The 19,421-nt window shown below is 61.5% G+C and overlaps 1 protein-coding gene across 10 annotated transcripts in view; it reads left to right on the forward strand.

Moving 5' to 3' along the window:
* Positions 1-5,276: 5,276 nt before the first annotated feature.
* The window catches only part of SHANK3 (SH3 and multiple ankyrin repeat domains 3), a 378,942-nt gene continuing 364,797 nt past the window's right edge, over positions 5,277-19,421 (forward strand). For 6 of the 10 annotated variants that reach the window (XR_012585285.1, XM_074573077.1, XM_074573076.1 and 3 more), the window contains exons 1-2: positions 6,151-6,281; positions 15,077-15,126. The gene's annotated coding sequence lies outside the window, so the exon portion shown is untranslated. Of the gene's footprint in view, positions 5,321-6,150; positions 6,282-7,622; positions 7,685-15,076; positions 15,127-19,421 lie in introns of those variants that run through there. The other 4 variants (XM_074573072.1, XM_074573074.1, XM_074573070.1 and 1 more) reach the window with 4 other exon arrangements.

Here is a 19,421-nt window from a genome sequence, read left to right on the forward strand (position 1 = left end):
CAGCACGAGAGGTTCCCAGAGCAGGATAATGCTGCCGAAAGCTGTGCACAGGCCGTAGGTGGTGTTCTGGACTCGCTTCCCAGCACAGCACAAGTGGCAAGGGCAGGAAATGTGGTAAGATACGAGATGCCTTATATGCGCTGATGACGCAGTGGTGCTGCATGATGTCCTTTTTGAGAAAGCACAGGCTGCAGCCAGTGTACTAGGACTGCCACCTCGCTCCCCCTTGCCATATGCCTGCGCTCTCTGCCCAGGTAGATTACAGATTACAGCCCGAATCAGGGAGATGCAGTTGGATACATGCACTCATCAAAGCCTCTGCTGCAGGAAGCGGAGGGCTGAGCATGGGGTGCCCTTAATGGCACACTCAGAGGCTGCTGCTGGCAGAGCCCAAGGCTTATCTGTGTCAGCTAGGAAGATCTGACATTTCAGAGTCCCACAGCAGCTGCTCCTACACCATGAGCTCAGGGAAAAGAGGCAGCTGCACCTTCTGCTGTCATCAAGAGTTGGAAAACACAAGACCTCATCCTGCATTTGTCCACCTTTTAGAGCTGTTCTTGGACCACCAGCTTTGTACTGAACATCCAGGAATGGCCATGAAGGGGACAGCATGGGATCCAGCATATGGGACACGGCACAGAGAAGGAATCATGGAAAATATCCAGTTTATTCTATGAGCAGCCAGGTAGGACTCAGTGCAGAGGCAGAAAGCAGAATGCTGGGTCCAAGCAGACCCCAAAGGCAACAAAAGCAGTGCTGGGCACTCTACCTTGGGAAGGGCGATGTGGGGGATAAAGGCCGTATGCCGTCTGTCAGTGTCTGGGCTGCTCTGTGCCCATGCCAGCAGAGGTGGCCCATCGAGGAGTGGCGCTGCTCGGAGCAGGGGGCAGGGAGGGCAGGAGGGGAGCCTGGCGAGCTCGCAGCAAGCTGTCCCTCAACTGGCATGTTCCACCCTGGCTGGGGACAGTGTCGGTGTGCCCGAGGAGCAATGCTGTCAGCCATGGCCTTAGCCCAGAGCTCCGGGCTCCTTGTGCCGGTCGGGGCCGTGATGGGCCCTGCAGATCAGGACCCAGACCTTGAACTTGGTTCGCCAGTCTGTGGGACTCGGAGCCCAGCAGAAACCTGAGGCTTTGCCTGAGGTAGCCAGTGCTGCTGAGGATCTGTACTGTGCTTTTTTGTCATCACAGGTGGTGCGTGATGCATCATCTCCAGCCAGAGCTTTCAGCAGTGTGACTCTAACGAAGCGCTGGGCATTGAGTTCAGCAGGAATCACCCTCACCAAGGGCTGCAGTAAACCCGCAGCTGGAGTGCTGCCCAGTGCACAGGCTTCTGGGCACACTCTGCCCACGGCATTAGCCCTGTCCTTGCCTGTGCTCAGCTGGAGCCGATTGTTTCTCTCCCTAGAACCAGTCCCTAAGCACTCGGAGTGCCTCGGGAGAAGTAGTGTCACTATATGGTAAGAGAGGCATTTTGCTGGCATGCAGAATCATAGAGAGGTTTGGGTTGGAAGGAACCTTAAAAGATCATCTAGTCCAACCCCCCTGCCCTGGGCAGGGACATCTTTCATTAAATCAGGTTGCTCAAAGCCCCATCCAGCCTGACCTTGAACATCTCCAGGGATGGGGCATCCATAGCTGTCTTTTCAGTCTAACCAACCCAGAGTGAACGCCCCTCACAGAGCTGCCTGAGAAGTTCCCTGCCCATGTCCTGGCCTTCCTGGAGACTTGGATGGAGGCTGAAGGAGCTGGCATGGTCCCCTCTGTGCTGCCAGGAGGGCTGGGCATGCTGCCGGCCCCGTGGCGACTGCCAGCCCGGCCCCTCTGCTTTCCTGTGCAGATCTCTCACTGTGCAGTGCACCGGAGCAGTCGCTGCTACCATGGCCTTCCCTCCAAAGGACAGCAACAGAGGGGGCTTCAGCCAGCCTCCCATCTCCCCGCCACCCCATCCTGTGCCTTCGGCCACTTAGTGATGGAAAGAGCAAGTGTGAAGTAGGGGAGCTGAGCTGTCCCTCTGATGCTGGGCCCTGCTGCCCTGTTACTTGCCTCCGCAGGGCCAGCAGGATCTCAGCAAAGTGCGCTGCCAGAAGTCCGGACATGGGGAAGGCAGTTCCCTGCTCCAGATGGAGCCCAGCGCATGCACCGAGTGTGAGATTCAGAGACACCACCTGCCCCTGCTTCCCTGCAGTGAGACCCGTACCTTGGGTGTTGCGTAGCATCCCCACGTGAAGCCACAGGTGCCGTGTCTGCTCAACGGAGCTCAGGAAGCGGAGCCGCCTGGATCCCCACCACAGCCCCCGAGGTCTGCCTGGCCCTTTGGTTCCCATGGTCATCATCCACACTCCTTCCCCATGGGCTGTACGCCACCACCCCGAGGACGAGTGCCTGCAGAGCCTCCTCGGCTGCTTTGCCGGACTTGGTTTCCCAGCCCTGCACTGTGGGGTGCCCTGGTGTGCCCAGCAGCAGACTCTGACAGAGCTGGGCAATCTGGCTGCCTTCCATGTCTGCCCCCTTCCCCTGCCTCCCCTGGTCCCCTACACGGTCTCTACTCTCCTCCCGGCTGCCAGACTGGAGGGACCAGATGGGCCCTGCCTCCGCCTGGCTCCGCACTCCCGTTTGGGAGACACGGCTTCCTGCTGCTTCCCACTCGCCAGCATTTGCATTGCACTTGTTCTCTGACCTTTGGAGAAGGCAACACAGGCAGCGAGCTCTGTTCTGCACGCTGAGGCCCCACGCTCCATGGCTCAGCACTCGTCTGCAGCCCCTGCCCCGTGCCAGCCCCAGGTGGGGACCCCCCAGCCCCGCTGAGCTTGCTCCTGCTCCCTGGAGCTGGTGGGCCCATCTCCCCCCGGAGTGTCTGCACCACCATCGAGAGCCCCTGACTTGGGACTTCGACTTCACTGAGCCAGAACCTGTCTGTCTGCGTGCTGGTTCAGCCTCCCAGACCAAGCTCCGCACTGGACTACAACTGCCTTGTGTGCTTGCCACGCCAATGTACCTCTTTGGAGGCCAGGGCTCAGCCAGGACCGGCACGGCTCCGTGGTCGTTCAGGGTTGTGTACAGAAGCTTCTCATCTGTGCGTGGGCACAAACATGGGTCCACTCCGCAGGACTGCACTGGGACTTCCCTATGGGGCAGAAGGAGGGATGGCTTCCCGTTCCTCGGGCTTGCCATGGCTCGGATGTTGCTTGCCTTGTCCAGCTGCGTGCATGTAGTGGAACGGTTGCTCGGACAGGCATTGGCACGGGGTTCCTCACTGCCTGCACCACACCTGCTGACTGCTGCAGAGATCCCCTAAGCTGAGCACACTTTGGGCTACTCTCCCCTGAGCGATGTCTCTTCTCCCAGCTCATACCAGCTCTATTTTAACACTTGGTTGGTCTCAAGGGGAGCTGCCACATTCAATACCTCAGGTGCGGCTGGTATTGAGCTGCCGTGTGCCTGGGCTGTGTTGTGAAGGAGCTCAGGAGCGGGCTGACCCACCACAGCTCAGGGAGACCTGGGAAAGGATCTCCCCCTCTGCCCTCCTGGGGGGCTGCTGGCCAAAAGGAGAAGGTTCTACTCCACACCACCCCACCGAGGCCCATCTCTCACAGTTTGTTAGCTCCCTGTGCCGTGCAGCCAGGCCCTGCTTGTTGGACCTCCACCAGGACCCATTCACGTGTCATTTTGCCTAGAAGGGGTTCTTAGGGCTGCAAGCCCCATACCCATCCCACTGCCCTGCGTCTAGGGTCTGGTCCCATCCCTATGACCCCAGAGCCTGTTTCCCCCCTGTGCAGCTGGGATTTGTTCCTGATGCCGTGGGGCTGCAGAGCACATCCCAGCACCAGCTCTGAGCTGCTGGTGTGAGCACTGCAGTGCTCAGAAAATGCCCGGAGTCACCGAACTGGGGGAACGTGTCAGCTTTATAGGAACAGTGCGTTCTCGGCTCTCCAGGCTTGTGAAGGAAATCCAGGAAGTTTGCCTCCATGACCTAAAAAATACCCAAACAATTGCAACTAAACATGTCATGATCAAAACCAGGCCAAAGGCACAGACAAAGCCTGGACGCTATTTCCCATCCTCTGAGGTGCCAATGCTGACCTGGAAAGTAGCAGGAAGACATTCCTTGGTGGATGAAGCTCCCCTCAGAGGGTGGAGGAGGGATATGTAGGAGCAATGGGCAGCGCAGGAGGCAGGGGATGCTGGAAAGCTGTCCCATGGATGGGGAGAAGAGCCTGGTGAGGCCCCGCGGCCGGCCGGATGGGTCTGTCTCCTGCGGCTCAGCTGAGCCTGGTGTGACTGCTGCAGGGTGACTCCCACTGCCCAAAGGTGGGATGATGGTCAGGCAGGGACAGGGCCTGGGATGAGGCAGCAGGCTGTTGCTGGAGGGGGACAAGGCATTCAGGAGACCTGGCCCCTGGGGCCCTGCAGCTGCCAGGCACACGTCCCTGTGTGATGCAGGCTGTCGAGGGCATGCCTGCCCTCCTTTCAGCTGAGTGCAGACACATGTCCCTGTGCTGCACCGCTGCTGCTGTAGCATGCCTGGGGACTGCCAAGCGGAGCAGGGCCAGGGGCACGCCAGGCCAGGCAGACGGGGGGCATGGGGACACATCAGGGAGGGCAGCGGGGAGGGAGGGGATGTCCCCGCTGGGCAGGGTAGGGTCTCTCCTCCCACCACAGCCGTGCCAAGGGAGCTGCTGCAGGGTGACGCAGCCCTGTGCCCTGCGCCCCACCCCGGCTGCTCTGACCCGCTCGCGCCTGGCCAGGGCAGACTGTGTGCCCCAGCAAGCGCCCCAGGCCAGGGCGCCGTCTGTCCATCTGTCCATCTGGCCGTCCATCCGGCACTGCTGTGGGCAGTGCTGCCGGCGCCCCGTTCTCGGCCTTGTGGCAGGGTTTCCTCCCAGCCGGCGGTGCTCCCACAGGAAGGGAGAATCTCTGCTCGGGCAAGGTGTTTCCTGGCTCCCCAGATAGGATGCGGAGGCACATCCTGACCCCTGTGGATGTGCACAGACCCCGGAGCAAGCACGACGCAGACCCGCTGTGACGCTCAGCACACTACAGCACCCCAAAGACATGCACATGCAGCCATGTCTGTGCGCGCAGGACTCTGTGGCCAGGTCCTGACCCAGGACGTCCGTGCGTCCTGGTCCGCTGCCTCGGCCCGGCTGCAGCAGGACGCAGGGCGCAGAGGGGGGCGGTAGCCTGGCGGGGACAGGGGTGTCCCCTTCCTGGAAGGAAAGGGGCTGAGCTGGCGGACGCTGGTTTCCTGTAGGCTCCAGCTCCAGCTCCGCAGGCGCCAGGAGCCAGAGCAGCCGGGGCAGGAGCACGCGGGCCTGTGCCAGGTAACGGCAGTGGGGCCGGGCTGTGGGAGCCCCCCAGCAACGTGGGACTGGGGCTGCTCTGCTCCCTGCCGGGGCCGTGGGGCTGGGACAGCCCTGGGAAGGGCAGGTACCCGCGGTGGGGCAGCAGAGCCGGGGCAGTGCTGGTCCCTCGCCCTGGGGTCAGCGGGTGGGGCTTCGCGGTGGGCGCAGTGGGGCTGGACTGGCCCCGGTGCTTTGCGGTGGGCTCAGTGGGGCTGGACTGGCAGCACGGGGCTGGCCCGCGGGCCTTTGCGTGGCTGTGGGACGCTTCAGGCGATGCCACGGGGCAGGTGCGTGGGGCCGGGCCGCGGGGCTGGGCTGGGCCTGGGCCGTGTCCGTGACGGTGCCGGGCCCCGGAGCGAGGAGACCAGCCCTGCTCGCGGGGCGCCCCGTGTCACGGCCCGGCCGCGGGGGTCGCGGGCCGCCCCGGGCGGGGGTGGGACGGGGCCGGCGCTGCCCCCCGCCCACCCGCCCGCTCTCCCCGGGGGCGCCGGCGGGGAAAGGCCGAGCCGGGACCAAGCGCGTCCCCGCGGGCCGGGGCGGGCGGAGGGTGCTGGAGGGCGTCGGGGAGCAGCGGGGGCCCTCGGGGGCGGCGGGGCAGCGGAGAGCCCGGGGTGCCGGCGGCGGGCGCGGGGCAGCAGCCCCCGCGTGCGGCGGGCAGTGCGGGTGCGGTGCCGGGGCCGGAGCAGCCGCCTCTGAAGTTTCCCTCCGCCCGCCCCTTCCCGCGCGCGCCGGCTCGCCGTTGCCATGACAACTCCTTAAACTAACACCCGCTGCCGGCGGCGGGGGCCGAGTTCGCGGAGGATCCGCCGCGCGCGCCGCTCCCCGCCCCGGCCCCGCCGCCCCCGCCCCGCTCCGCGCCGCTCCCGCTGCCGGCGGCCCCGCTGCCCCCGGCCGCTCCGCCGCTATGGTGGCTCGGGCCCCGCCGCCCGCCGCCCCGCAGGTAACGGGCGGCCCCGGGGCAGCTGCGGGGGCGGCGGCGGGGCCGGGGCGGGGAGCGGAGGTCAGCCCTGCGCGGGGGGGCGGGCGGCTGCGCTGCCCCGGGAGCGCGACCGGGCGCCCGCGGACGGTCCGGGCGCGGGTCCGGCTCCGGGTGCGGGTCCGGGCGCGCAGGTGCGCGGCGGGCGGGGGCCGTCGGCTCGGCGGGGCGCAGGCGGGAGGGCTCCGCCGCCGGCGGGCTGGACCCGGTGCCGGTGGCGCGGCGGGCGGGAGAGGCGGCTGCGGCAGCCCCGCGGGCAGGGGGAGGCTCGGCGGCGGGGCCGGGGGCTGTGCGCTGCCGTGCGGGGGTGCCCGGGTGCGGGGGGGGCGCGCAGGGGGGCAGGGGATGGGGTTTGCGGGGGGAGCGCTGCCAGTGGGGGCCGTGGTTTGCGGTGGGGCGTCTGTGCTGGGTACGGGGCCGTGGTGCGCAGTCCCTTGTGTTTGTGCCAGGGAATTTGGGCTGCGGTGCATGATTTGGGTGCCCGTCCTAGGAGCTGGGGGCTGTGGTGAGCGGTGGGATGTGTGCTCTGGGGAGCGGGGCTGTGGCTTCCATTGGGTCGTATCTGTGGGGTGGCCATGGCTGTGGATTGCAGTGGGATGTCTTGGGGTATAGGGGCCATGGCTTGCAGTGAGATGTCGGCGCTTCAGGACAGGAGCTGTGGTCGGAACTGGGGTGCCTGTGCAGGGGAGTAAGGGCTGTGATGTGCTGTGGGGCTGTGGTTGTAGCAGGAGCCTATTTTGGGGGATAAGGGCTGAAATTTGCAGTGATCCATGTGCTTGGGCTTTGCAGCAGTGCAAACATGCCGGGGTAGGGGCCATGGTTGGTGGATGGGATGTGCTGGGGACTGGGAGCCCTGCTTATCGGTAGAGTGCATGCTGGCAGAGCATCCATCAGAGGATGGGGACCATGACACCTGAGGTGTGGTCCAGAAGTTTTTAGGCAGACAGGGGACTTTTGGTGCAGGCATGGCATTGCTTTTGTAGCGTGTGCCATTGCTTTTGTGACTTACCTGTTTGTGGTCCTTCCATATCTGTGCATAATTGGGTGTATCTACCTTCAGGGCTTTGCACATACCTATGCATGATGCTCAGCACACCATTTTTCTGTGTGCTCTGTTGTCTGTGTGTAAGCACAATTTGTGTAGTAAGTCACTTCCACCCCAGGCTGTCACGGATAACGAGCTGTTCTCTGGGCTCAGGGTGTGGGATTTGTGTGGTTGTGCTCTTGTCTCTGGGCCTCAGCTTGTAATTTTGCCTGTCCGTGATGTCTTGGGGAACTGCTGGAAAAGTGAGAATCTGCCACTCTCCTACTCTTCCAAAACTGGGTCAAGGAAGCAGGAAACTCCAGAGCTGGCTTTGGCCGCACAGGTACCGGTACCCACGAGTGCCTGTGGATGCTTGCGTGAATCGGGATGCTGGCATGAAGGGAGCAATGGAGTTAAGCAAATAGGATTTAAACAGGAACCGTACCTGCCGTTTCTTGCCTTGACGTCTATAGGCAGGGATCCTCAAAGCCTTCGGAGATGTAAGGGTTACATCTGTCAGGCATCTGTGAGAAACACAGTCAAACGTGGGGCCAGGTCTGCAACTGTACCTATAGCAAGGCACGGTGGGAACGTGTGTCACTGTGTTAGCGTACAAGGCGTTCTTCCAGCTGTTGTGTGTTTGTGCCAGAGCCTTGGTTGTAAGGAGAGGAGCTGAGGGCTTGGGCTCTGCTCTTCTCTTGGTCTGGGTCTCCCGGCAAGTGCCTTTGCCCAGGACAGGCAGTTGTTCTTGGTCAGTGTCTGCTGGGCTCGCTGCGGCTCTCACAGATGTGGAGGGTGCACAGGCCCCTGTGCTCCGGGAGCTGGAGACCCTGGGACGGGGGGCTGCGCCTGGGCAGCGTGGGGTGTGCACGTTGCTTGCATGCTGGCGAGGAGGCTCGCGGCTCGACATGCCTGGGAACAGCGTGGGGACAGGGATGGCTCCTGCTGGGGCATGGTGGGGTCCTTCCCCCCAAGAACCTTATAGGCTTCACTGAAAACTTCCATTGTCGTTCTCGCTTAATGGTGACATGCGGGTAATGGAGACAACACATAACGAGTTTCCATAATTTCTTTCTTATACTAACACTTAAATGCATTACAAAGTTCTTGTGCATTTTGCACCTGCACGGTAGCCCTCTGTGGAGATTTTGCCGACTCTGCCAAACTTGCAAGGTGTGTGGCGACAGGGGCTGAGGGCAAAAAAGGGCACAAAGGAGAATATTACAAGGTCCTTTTTTCAGATAATAACCTTTTGTTGCTGTACAGCATGTAACACCTAAATATTCATTTAACACCTAAGTATTCTTAATTTTGGTAGTATTATGATATGAATAATGCATATCTGTACTGTTCGTTTTGTACTGCGTTGTTCACTTAAACCACTGTTGTGTTCTGGAGGTGCACACAAACAGACACGCGAGCAGAACAACAGAATATTCTGTTGAGATTTCCACCAGCTAAAAATTATTACTGCTGCCTCCGCACCGGTGTGCGTAAGTGCACATGCAAATGGTGAGGCACGAGTGTGGAAGTGGTGAGGAGCCGGGTATGGGGCCGTGGGGTGGGAGAGTGCCGGGGTGGCAGGCTGGGGTCCCCTGCCCGTCTCGCAGAGCGTGGTGAAGCTGCGGCATCCCGGCAGGGTGAGTGAGGCTCCCTGGCGGAGGCACCGCAGGAGCTGGGGGGTGATGGCAAAGTGGGTCCTGCCCTGGAGCACAGCACAGAGCTGCGGTGGGGGTCTGCAGAGCTGGGCCAGGAGCTGGCGGTGGGGCTTGGGGTTTGGGGTAGAGCTGAGCTCTCCCATGAGAGCCGGGGCAGGGGCTGGTGGTGGGGTTTGGGGTAGAGCTGAGCTCTCCCATGAGAGCCAGGGCAGGGGCTGGTGGTGGGGTTTGGGGTAGAGCTGAGCTCTCCCATGAGAGCCGGGGCAGGGGCACGCCTGTGGCCGGGATGTGGGAGAGGAGCTGCTCCTGGCACTGCCCTCAGAATGAGGAGTGTTCCAGGGATGGCCACAGCTGGGAGGTTGCATCGGGAGGGCCAGCAGCGCTCCTGGCTCCTGCCCTGCTCTGCCTCTGTGCCGGGGTGAGGAGGGGCTGCGAGGGCAACCAAGACAAGCTGGGAGCAGAGCTGTGGGGCAAGGAAAGGATCCCGTCCTGGGCAGCAAGGGGGACCAGCCGTGCCCTGCCCCGCTCTGGCCCCCTCTGCCTGCTCTGGCCCCAGCCTGGCGCCCACCACTGGCCCGGGAGGTGGGATCCGGTGGTCGGCTCTGCCCTTGGCACCAGGGACACGGGAGCAGGAGCTGCGGGGTGCAGCGGGGGCTCGGCTGCCTGCTGGGGCTGGCAGTGCTGTGGGGCAGGAATCCCCTCTGCCATGGCAGGCCTGGAGCAGGGGGAGGCCGTGCAGCTAAAACGAGTACAAAGACTAAATTGCCATCCCACTCCTAAATGCAGCTGAGCTGCTGTAACTGTGACAACAGGCAAAAGCTCTGGTTCATGAGTGCCTTGGCTCCTGTTGGCAGCGTGGGAAGGGGAGGCAGCGCTGGCTTTATGAAAGTCTCTCCAGGATCAGCCCAAACTTTCAGGGGCTGGGGTGTCTGTGCCGCTTCCAGCGGTCGGGCTGCCCATCTCGTCAGGAGGAGCGGAGCGGATGGGGACTTTGGTAACCTGAGAAGCAGGTTGATCAGGAGACTCTTCTATCATTAAAAATTGAAAGTTCTCTGGCAGCAGCATGTTCTGCTCTCACTGACAGCAGCTCCGTGAGTTTGTGATTCTGGATGTTGCGTGCGCTCAGCTGTGACTGCACGGGTGACTTGGGGTGGGAATGGGGCTGTGCAGAGCCGGGGACAGTGCAGGGGGGACCATCAGAGCCAGCCCCTTCCCGAGCAGAGCCAAGCCCCAGGACGTGTGCGAGGCCTGCACCCCACAAACAGCCTCTCCTTCCCATGGGCCCCCCATGGCGGGGCAGGTGATGCTCCAGCCCAGCCCCTGCTCTAAGGGGCTGCTCGTTTGGAAGGAGCTGCCCTTGGAGCTGCTCTTTCATGCCAAGGAGGATGACTTTGCAAGCTCCGGAACAGCAGGGAGACCTCGGTGGGCAGGGGTGGGTTTGGTGCCTTGTTGGCACTAGAGAAACCCAAGGGTGCCATTTGGTTCAGGGCTGCACTTCTCCCCAGGACAGAACTGATGGGTCCTGGGCTGCGTCCCACCTCCCCACAGCTGCTCCCTCCTGGGGACAGCGGGGCTCCCTCCCCCGGGAGAGGCTGGCATTCCTGGCTTATTTAAGGAGTGGTTTAGACTTCCAGGTCTGGATTCTTCTGCTTTTTATAGACATCCTCAGGGGAGTACAAAGAATGGCAGGAAACGCAGCGGCCCCACAAGTGCTCGGCCCTGGACACTATTGTTCGGCACTGGCGGAAGCCAGCCGCAGTCAGGGCTGCCCGGGGGACCTTCCCCTGCCCGGAGGAAGCTCGGCAGAGGCTCAACCATGTCCTTACAGCATGAGGTAATGTTTCCTGGCCTCGGTAGGAAGGGACTACAGCTCCCGGCATGCGTGGGGATACAGGACTTCGCATGCTGGGGCTCGGGGGCTGCAGGCTGTACCTCGATGTCTCCTGCTCCTCTGCATGGTCACGGATCCCTGGAGCTGTAACAGGAGCCTGCTGGGACATGATGGCCAAACTTGAGCTTGCCCTGACTGTCTGCTCACCTCCGTCCTGAGTCCCACAGGCCTGTGGGGGCTACCTGGAGCAGCTGTGCCGTGCCAGGCTGTGCCACGCAGGCGGTTTGGCTGCAGTGTGGCCAGACCGGTGGCCTTGCACAGAGATGTGCAGTGGTGTCTGCTCGTGGCACCGTAGCCCTTGGCCCGGGTTTGTGGCTGCCCTATTGCCAGGGAAGGCTTGATGAGACAAGAAGGCATTTCTCATCTGGAACAGCTGGAATGGACTCCTTGACAATGCTTGTGAGAGGGACCAAGCGGCATTGTCCCTTTGTGGGTAAGGGCCCCGGGAGACCTCAGGCGGCAGAAATGGGGCACGTCCCCCCTGTATGAACCCTGATCACAGGCATCTGTGTGTGTCCCATCTGCCGTATCATAACCCCATGGACATCCCTCTCTGCAGAGAGGCATTCCCACAGCCCTCCTGAGATAGGAGTCTCCAGATGCTTCCCAGCTCCCAGTTGTGTCTTGGGGACAGTTTTACTTCCACTGGCTTGTCATTTATGATCATGTCGTGTTTGTTAGACTGCTGGGGACCAGCTGCCGTGGTTACTGCGAGTCTGCAGTCCCTGCCTCTTATCCTGGAAAGGGGAAAAGCTGAACAAAAAGCAGGGAATCTGGACACTCGTGATAAAAGAGTCAGACTTAGACAAGCAAAAGGCGAAAGGCAGAATTGCCGTTCAAGAGCAAGGGGAATAACAGCCTCCCTGGAGCTCTCCCCACTAATCTGAACAAGGCCCCTCTGGCTCCACAGACAGCAGGATCCTCAGGGACTGCGAGGGCTCGGATCCTGGCGGTGTGCAAGCTGCAGTCTAAATACATCGCAGATCATCTGCATAATTTATTCTTCTGTGAAGAGTTTAATTTATCAGGTCCAATAATAAACTCATAAATCTCCCTTGCCTGTTATCAGGGTTGGGAGAAGATGCTCATATTATAAGCATTTAATTTATCTCCTGAGCTGCTTCCCGAGCAGATCGGTGCCTTTGACGTTACTGGATGCATATTCCCATGGTCAACGTTCCCCCAGGCCCTCCTCACCTGAGGACAGAAAAGATGGTGCTGGAGAGCCCCAGCTCAGGAGGAGCCCAGGAGGTCGTTGTGCTGGCCCAGATCTGCTCTAGAGGTGAGGGTGGGATGGAGATAGTGTGGAGCCAGGAGGAAGATCCATCCTGCTGGAGACTGAGCAAGACTGGTGCTGGGAGCCACTCTGCATGTCGGAGCCACCCTCTGGGACCGTCTCGCTGCCCTGGCCCCCCTCTGGCACAGTTGCGGGCCGGCTGGGGACCGGCTGCCTGTGCCAAGGGCTGATCCTGCTGGCCATCAGCAGAGCCTGCGGAGGGGCTGCACGGCCTCGACAGGTTTGCTGCTGCTGGTGACTTTGCTTGGTATCCTCACCCACAGAAACCTCCAGATCTGGCTGGGAACTTGCACCATTCCGGGCCTCAGGGGCTTCCTGCGGCAGTGAGCTACACCATCTAGTCACGGGCGGTGTGGAGAAGTATTTCCTTTTCTTAGTGCGAGATCCCACAACATTTTCTGCTGCCCTCATGCTGTGAGATGAAAAGAGCAGAAGCATCGTCTCCTTTCTGCAGACTGTTCAGGATGTTACAGCTTTTTATCTGTGTCCCTTCTTATTTGCCTCCTTCTAAGGCAGCAATCTCTACTCTTTCCTTTCTCTTCTTATGACAGTTTTTCTTGCCCTTTGGTCATTCTTGCCTCCTGTTTCTGAGTCCCCTCGGTTCTGCATTTCCCCGGGGAGCCCTGGTGGCCATCCTGCACCCGTTAGACGGCTGGGGAGGTACCTATTCCCCACGTGCTCGGTTGTTGCCCATTTTGCTGCCGGTGCTGCCTGCGCTGCCCCAGCGCTCCCATACCGAGGGAGGGTGGTAAAGCGCAGACGATGCTCGGCTGGGTCGGGACAAGGTGCCGCTGGGGGCTCGCAGCTCAGCTCCCCGGGGCTGTGCCGTGGCTGTGCCAGCAGCTGTCACAACCTGGGGATCTGGTGTGCCTCTGGGGAAGGCTGCTGTGCTCCAGATGGCTGCCACACAGATAGCTCTCTGTCTGATGCTACGCAGAGGCCCAGAGGGTGTGGAGCCGTGCCACCAGGCATGCTGGGGTGTTTGGGTTGTGCCGCCCGTGGTGACATGTAGCTGTAGCCGTGCTGCTCCAGCCCCAACCCACCGCATCCCTGGGCTGAGGCGGTGGGTGAGCTGGGAGCACGAGCTGCTGGAGCTGCCTTTGGCGGACGGGGAGTTCTTGCTCTGCGGCACCACACAACCCACCCCCTCATCTGAGCTTCTTAATCACAGCAATCGGGTCTCCTGGCACCGCTGGCAGTGGTGGGGCAGGAGGGTTTGGGGCTGGTCAGTGCCCTGGGCTGGCTTCAGACCACACTCTGTGCTGCAGCGAGGGATTTCAGATGGTGCATGGGTGGGAGGGAGGCTGTGTCGGTGTCCCCCCTCAGGGTGTCACCCCTCAGCCCTGCAAGGCTGTGCTTGCCAAGGTTCGATGTCCCCGCAGGCACAGCAGCCCCTTGCCCTGCCGCCAGCCCCACTCAGCCTTGGTATTCCCGGTCCTAAGGGTCGTGAGAGAGACTCAGTTGACTGTGGTCACTAAATGTGCAAGCAGGACGCACACATGCCCTGTGCTGTTTTGTTTAGGTCCTACATAAACAGCTGTGGTAGGTTTCCTCTGTTTTCAAGGCTCAGGTGTCCTGTGAGCTTTTCTCAAGAGAGGAGTCAGTGGGGCAGTGGCAGCTGTGTCCGGAGCACCGTGCTGCAGCCCCACTGGGGCCTCGGCAGCATCATTTTACACAGGCACACAATAGCCGCTAAGTTTTCCAGGTGCATCACAGCATCTGTGATCCTTCTGCCAGAGGAGGCTGGAGTATATCTTATAAAATGTTTAAAGCCTGGTGGCACCCAGCTGCCCGCGTGTCACACCGAGTGCTCTGCAAAATCGGGATCCCTGCGGCGGCCCCTACCCCCCACAGCACCTTGCACTCGCTGACACCAGCTGCAGCACAACGGGCGTGCTCCAAGAAATCCCAAGTCATACATTTTTAATTTTCTACAACAGAGCAGCCATTTCAGCCACTCACCCGGAAAGGATCTTTAATAAGAAGCAAGGAGAGAGAGCATGCACGTTTGCAGCACATACGAGAGCACAGACATTATGGATACCCTTTTCTCTTTCCCTGACTGCCTGTATCTGTTCCTGAATTTAGCCTGGGGCATTTGCCATGTTGTGTTCTGGAGGTGGGCGCAGCTGGGCCCTGGTCCCTTGTTGCTTGTCCCAAACAGAACAAGAGGGTCGACCTTGTGGAGGAGCTGACCCTTAGCATTGCTGGCATTTCAGCTCGAGCCTGCCTCTGCTCTCAGGCTGCGTCCTGCCCAGGGCTCTGCCTGGGAGTGGATGAGCCAGGGTGGGAGAGGTGCAGAGGACCCTCTGACCTGGGGTGGGAGAGGTGCAGAGGACCCTCTGACCTGGGGTGGGAGAGGTGCAGGGAACCCCCTGACTCAGGGTGGGAGAGGTGCAGAGGACCCGCTGACCCGGGGTGGGAAAAGTACTTGTGGACCCCCCTGACCCATGGGGGCTGTGTCCGCCTCCCCTGGTGCTCTGGCCTGAGCTATTTCCTCGGGAAGCTGCATTGCCCTCGCTGAGGTCTCGCCGAGCCACGCTGTGGGACAGAGGCAGGGGGCTGCCAGTCCCCCAGCCCAGCTGGGCAAGGGGCAGAGCCCCTGTGGCTGTCCTCGGGGGGAGCGGATGTGCCTGTCCATGGGGTGAGGACAGCCCTGCGCGGGCAGGAGGGCTTGGGCGCAGGAGGGCCAGGGACGCTCTGCTGCGGCGGGGTGGCAGGTGGTGGTGACCTTGCCTCTCTTCCCAGTGTCCTGTAGGAGCTTTGCTCTGGGGATGCTCTTGTTCCTAGCCCTGCGGCTTCCGCACCGGGGCTGAGTCTCCTGTCTGCCCAGGGGCTGTGCGTGGGGTGCACTGCACTGATGCTGTCCTTGCTCTCTGTTGTCCGCAGGTTGATGAAGAGGGAGTGCTGTGACCCCGTGCCTGTGACAGTGATTTCAGGTAAGCGCTGTTCTGTCCTTCCCGTTCTGCCATCAGAAGGGCCCTGGGCCTCCCGAGCGCAGGTGGTGGGGAGAGGGCTCGGGCTGGTGAGGGCTCTGCAGCGCTGCCCCAGGAGGGGGTGGCCTGTCTGGGGCACTGGGGATGGGGACCTGGCTGTGGTGCTCAGAGGAAGCTGCGTGGAGAGCTGAGGGCAGAAACAAGGCTTGTGAGGGCTGGCAAAGGATGGCAGGGCTCAGGCTGGAGGGGACAGGACGCGCTCAGGCAGGCTGCAGGTGATGCGGCAGCAGTTATGAGTCAGGGGTGGGTCATTGCTACATGATGTGCTTTGAGGAGGCATCAAGAGGAAAGGTCTGGGGGAGACTGGTGAACCAGGCCTGCCTGGGCCCACCCAGCTGGGATCCAGGGTGCCCTCGCTGATGGGATCCCCTCAGGCCCATCCAGCTGGGATCCAGGATCTCTGTCTGGGACAAATACCGCTGGTCTTGGAGGTTCCTGGACATCACACTGGCGCGGGTGCTTCTTCCAGTCCTGGCTGCTCAGATGCTGCCTCATGCAATGGGACTTTTTCCTGCCCTGCCTGAGGACGCTGGATCCCCAGCGCTTGTGTAGCTGGTGACCGTGTCACCCCACAGCCGTGCTCAGGGACCGGGTGCTGCATGCAGACCGCTCTACGCACCGGGGCAAGGTCTTGATGGGACCTGGGTGCGAATGTGCAGCACGTTGTGAAAAGCATTTCTTTGGCTGCACTGAGTCTTTGGGCGTCTAGTGCTGCCTCTGTGGCTGCTGTCAGGCTGGCGTGAGGGGAGTTCAGTGCCATGGCATGAGGCCAGCCAGCTCCAGATGTGCACAGAGAACCTGCAGCACCATTGCTGGCAGGTGCCAGGGCTCATGTGCCACAAAGGGAATCAGAGCAACGGTGGGTTGCCAGGCCGAGGGCAGGGGCAGCGCATGCATCCTCCCAGGGCACCGAATGGATGTGGGCAGGGGAGGACGCAGCAGCTGCTTGCTGTGACTGTGGTAGGGCCAGAGCCTGGCTCCGAGAGAGAAAAGCTACACTAGGGACAGGGAAGCATGAGGGACAACAAGGGAGAGGGGAGCAGGGAAACTACTGCCTACAGCTGGGGGAGAAACAGCTTGAGCTGCAGGACACACTGGGGAAAGGCAGGGGAGAGATGTCCCGTGGGAGTGGGAGATGGCAAATGACAAACGTCTGCCCATGATCTGGGGCTGGTCTGTCCCCTGCCTGCCTTACGTTCTTTGCTTGATGGTGGATGCAGTCTCCTGCCCTGAGTCCTGCGCTGCCCTGGCCTCTGCGTGCTCCTCTGAACAGCCTTCTGGTGCCCAGCACAGACCCCAGCCCCTACCTGGCACAGTGTGGGCTGGTTCCTGCCAATGGAGCCTCTGACTGACGTTGTTCCTGCTCCAGGTGTGCACACCTGGGTGTGTTCCCACGTACTGCTCGCCATGCACCAGTGCACCCAGTGCTGGGACTTGCAGGGGAGCAGGACTCCAGCTTTTGCCCCCGTCCCCAGGCTGTGACCTGCCAACCCCCTGCACTGCAGACATTTGCCGTGTCCCACCCCCGGGCAGGGACCCCGTGCGCGTGCACACCATATGGACACCTCTGTGGGGCTGGGGCTCAGACAGTCCCAGCCTCGCCCAGCCCCTTCTCCCTGTGCACTAGGCAGGCCGAGCCCTGGCGTGCAGCAAGCTGTGCATGTCAAATTTCAGGGTGAAGGCTTGGAAACCAGAGGATGAAACAAAGGAAACATCAAATGCTAATGCACAAGAATAGTGGGTGCTTTTTCTGGCTTCAGTAGGCTCCTTTCAGAGCCTGCAGCTTCATTCCAGGACCCCTGAAACGCATCGCCACTTCACCTTGTAAATTCCCCAGATAATTCGGGCTGCCCGTGTGGGGCTGGCTGCGCTGCGTGGGCCGAGCGTGTGGGCTGTGCTGCGTGTTTCCGCGCAGGGCTGGCTGCGCTGCGTGGGCTGCGCTGCGTGGGCTGTGCTGTGTCTTTCCGTGCAGGGGAGTCGCTGTGCCATGCTGTGCCATGCTGTGCCATGCTGTGCCGTGCCATGCTGTGCCGTGCTGCACCAGGCAGTTCAGGGCTGGGGAGCTGCGGTGCCGCGAGGGGTGCTTCCCCGCAGGGCTGCGGGGCTGTGCCAGTTGTCTCAGCACCGGCTGCCAGTGCAGGGCAGGTGCAGTCTTGGAATATGTGCGGTGGGGATGAATTGTGTTTGTACTGAGATGTGGGCATTGATCCAAGCTACTCTTCTGCTGGCTCGTGTGTTCAGTGAAGTCAGTCCTGCGTGGTCCCAGAGCACATCCATGACTGGCAGGGCCCAAATCTGATTGCTGTGGCAGCATCATTTCTGAACACTTGCAGCAGATCACTCCACAGAAGACAGTGCTCTGACCTGGTCCTCATCGTTCTGCTGCAGAACAGCAGATGCCAGTGGGAGCAGGGCCTCGTGGAGCTGGGCTTGGCGAAGGCAATCCCTGTTCCACAGCTTTGTTCCTAGCCCTGTAGGGGAAGGACCGTCCTTCCCTGCTACAGCAGGAGCCCAAGTCTGTGGGACATGGGGAGGCTTCTGGGCATCTGTGGGAGGCTGTGGCTGAGCCAGGAGCCTGGCTCCGTCCTCTCCGCTCTGTCCCCACCGTGGCTGCTGGCCGGCAGCTGCCTGGAGCCTCTTCCCCGACTCCTGCCAGTGCAGCAGCTCTGCCCTGTGCTGCCTCTGCACGGTGGCATGGCGGGAGGCAGTGCCGGGCATGGTGCACGCAGGGGAGGGATGCCGGAGAGGTGATTAGCGTCTCTGTCCCAGACAAACAGATGGAGCCAGCGTTATCCTATTACCTAAGGGCTAAGCGGGAGAAGCTGAGCGGTGTGTTCAGGCTGGCTGGTCAGTGGGCGCTCTGGGCTTCTGCGGCGGCAGGATGTTTTTCTGGGGTGGCAGCCACCCCGACGCCAGCTCTGGATAGTGTCCGCACCGGGCAGCACCGAGTCCCTGGGAACAGGGTCAGGTACACGCTTCGAGACATGGGGTCAGCACGGCAGCCCTGGACCCTGTGTGCCGCTGCCTGGAGCTTTGGCAGCGGGGCCAGGGCAGCTGCAAAGCTGGGGTGCTGGGGCGATGCAGGGGCTGAGCGAGAGGACGGTGATGGGACCTGTCTGGTGGCGATGGTGAGGGGGCAGTAGGTCTTGGCAGCAGCAGGGCTGTCCAGGTTGCTTTGTGGATTGTGTAATTCCTGGGGGTCCTCGGGTTTCTTGCTTCTTGCCATGTCGTGCTCCTCCTAAGCTGGAGCCTGGAGGGTGGAGGAATGGCGCAGGGCAGTCCTGAAGTCGGTGCAGCCCTACAGCTGTGCAGGATGGCACGCTGGGTCAGCCTGTGCCATGGCATCACCCACACGTCCAGGGGCTGTGCTGCCATGGGTCTGTGCCTGCTGCCTGCTGTGCAGGGACACAGAGGTGCTTGTGGAGATGAGGGTGGGAGGTGTGGGAACTCAATGCTTGGGTTTCCTTGTCCTTGGCTGTACCACCTTCCTGGGCTGTGCTTACCTGCAGTTGTGCCCAGCGGTGGTGTGGGGAGATGGAGGGAGCAGATATGCTTTCTGCCAGCCTGTCCGTGGTGGGGCAGGCTCCAGGGGCTTGTTCATCCTGGCTGTGTCCTCAACGTGTGTCGACCCAGGCACGCTCCTCTCCTGCATCGGTGGGCTGAGAGTGTGTGTGTTTGTGGTCCTTATGCTCTGGGTCCACAGGAGGAGCTGATGGGGACGGGAGGGATGCCAGTGACTTGTGGGACGGGAAGAGATGCCGGTCCACCTGGTACACACCTCTGGGCAGAGGTGTCTATGGCCAGGCTGGTCCACAGGACTCTGGAAGGGTCTGACTCCCTGCTCTGGTCTCGGTGGTGATTGCCAACTGCTCTCATGGTACTGTGGGTGGTGCAGTGCTGCCAGTGAGGAGATGTCTGTCCCTGTCCCTGCTGGTCCCACACGGCAGCGTGACCTGCTGATGGGGCAGGCGTCAGGCTGCAACGTGGGTGCAGGATCGGGGACCCCAACTGGGGTGCACAGGGCCTCGCACGTGCTCTGTGAGAGCGTGTAGCTGTGGTTACCAAGGTGACTGTTAAGTGATGTTCCTATGGCTACGTACCGCTCCAGCTCAGAGTTACTGCGGGGGGAGTGTACGAAACCCCCAGGATACCCGGTGCCTCCTGGTGAGGCTGTTCTCATTGCAACCATCCCCTGGCTCCTGCTCCCGAGACACCTTCCCGGAGTGGGAGAGGCTGCA

Source organism: Larus michahellis, chromosome 1 (assembly GCF_964199755.1).
Source record: "Larus michahellis chromosome 1, bLarMic1.1, whole genome shotgun sequence".
NCBI classification, from domain to species: Eukaryota; Metazoa; Chordata; class Aves; order Charadriiformes; family Laridae; genus Larus; species Larus michahellis.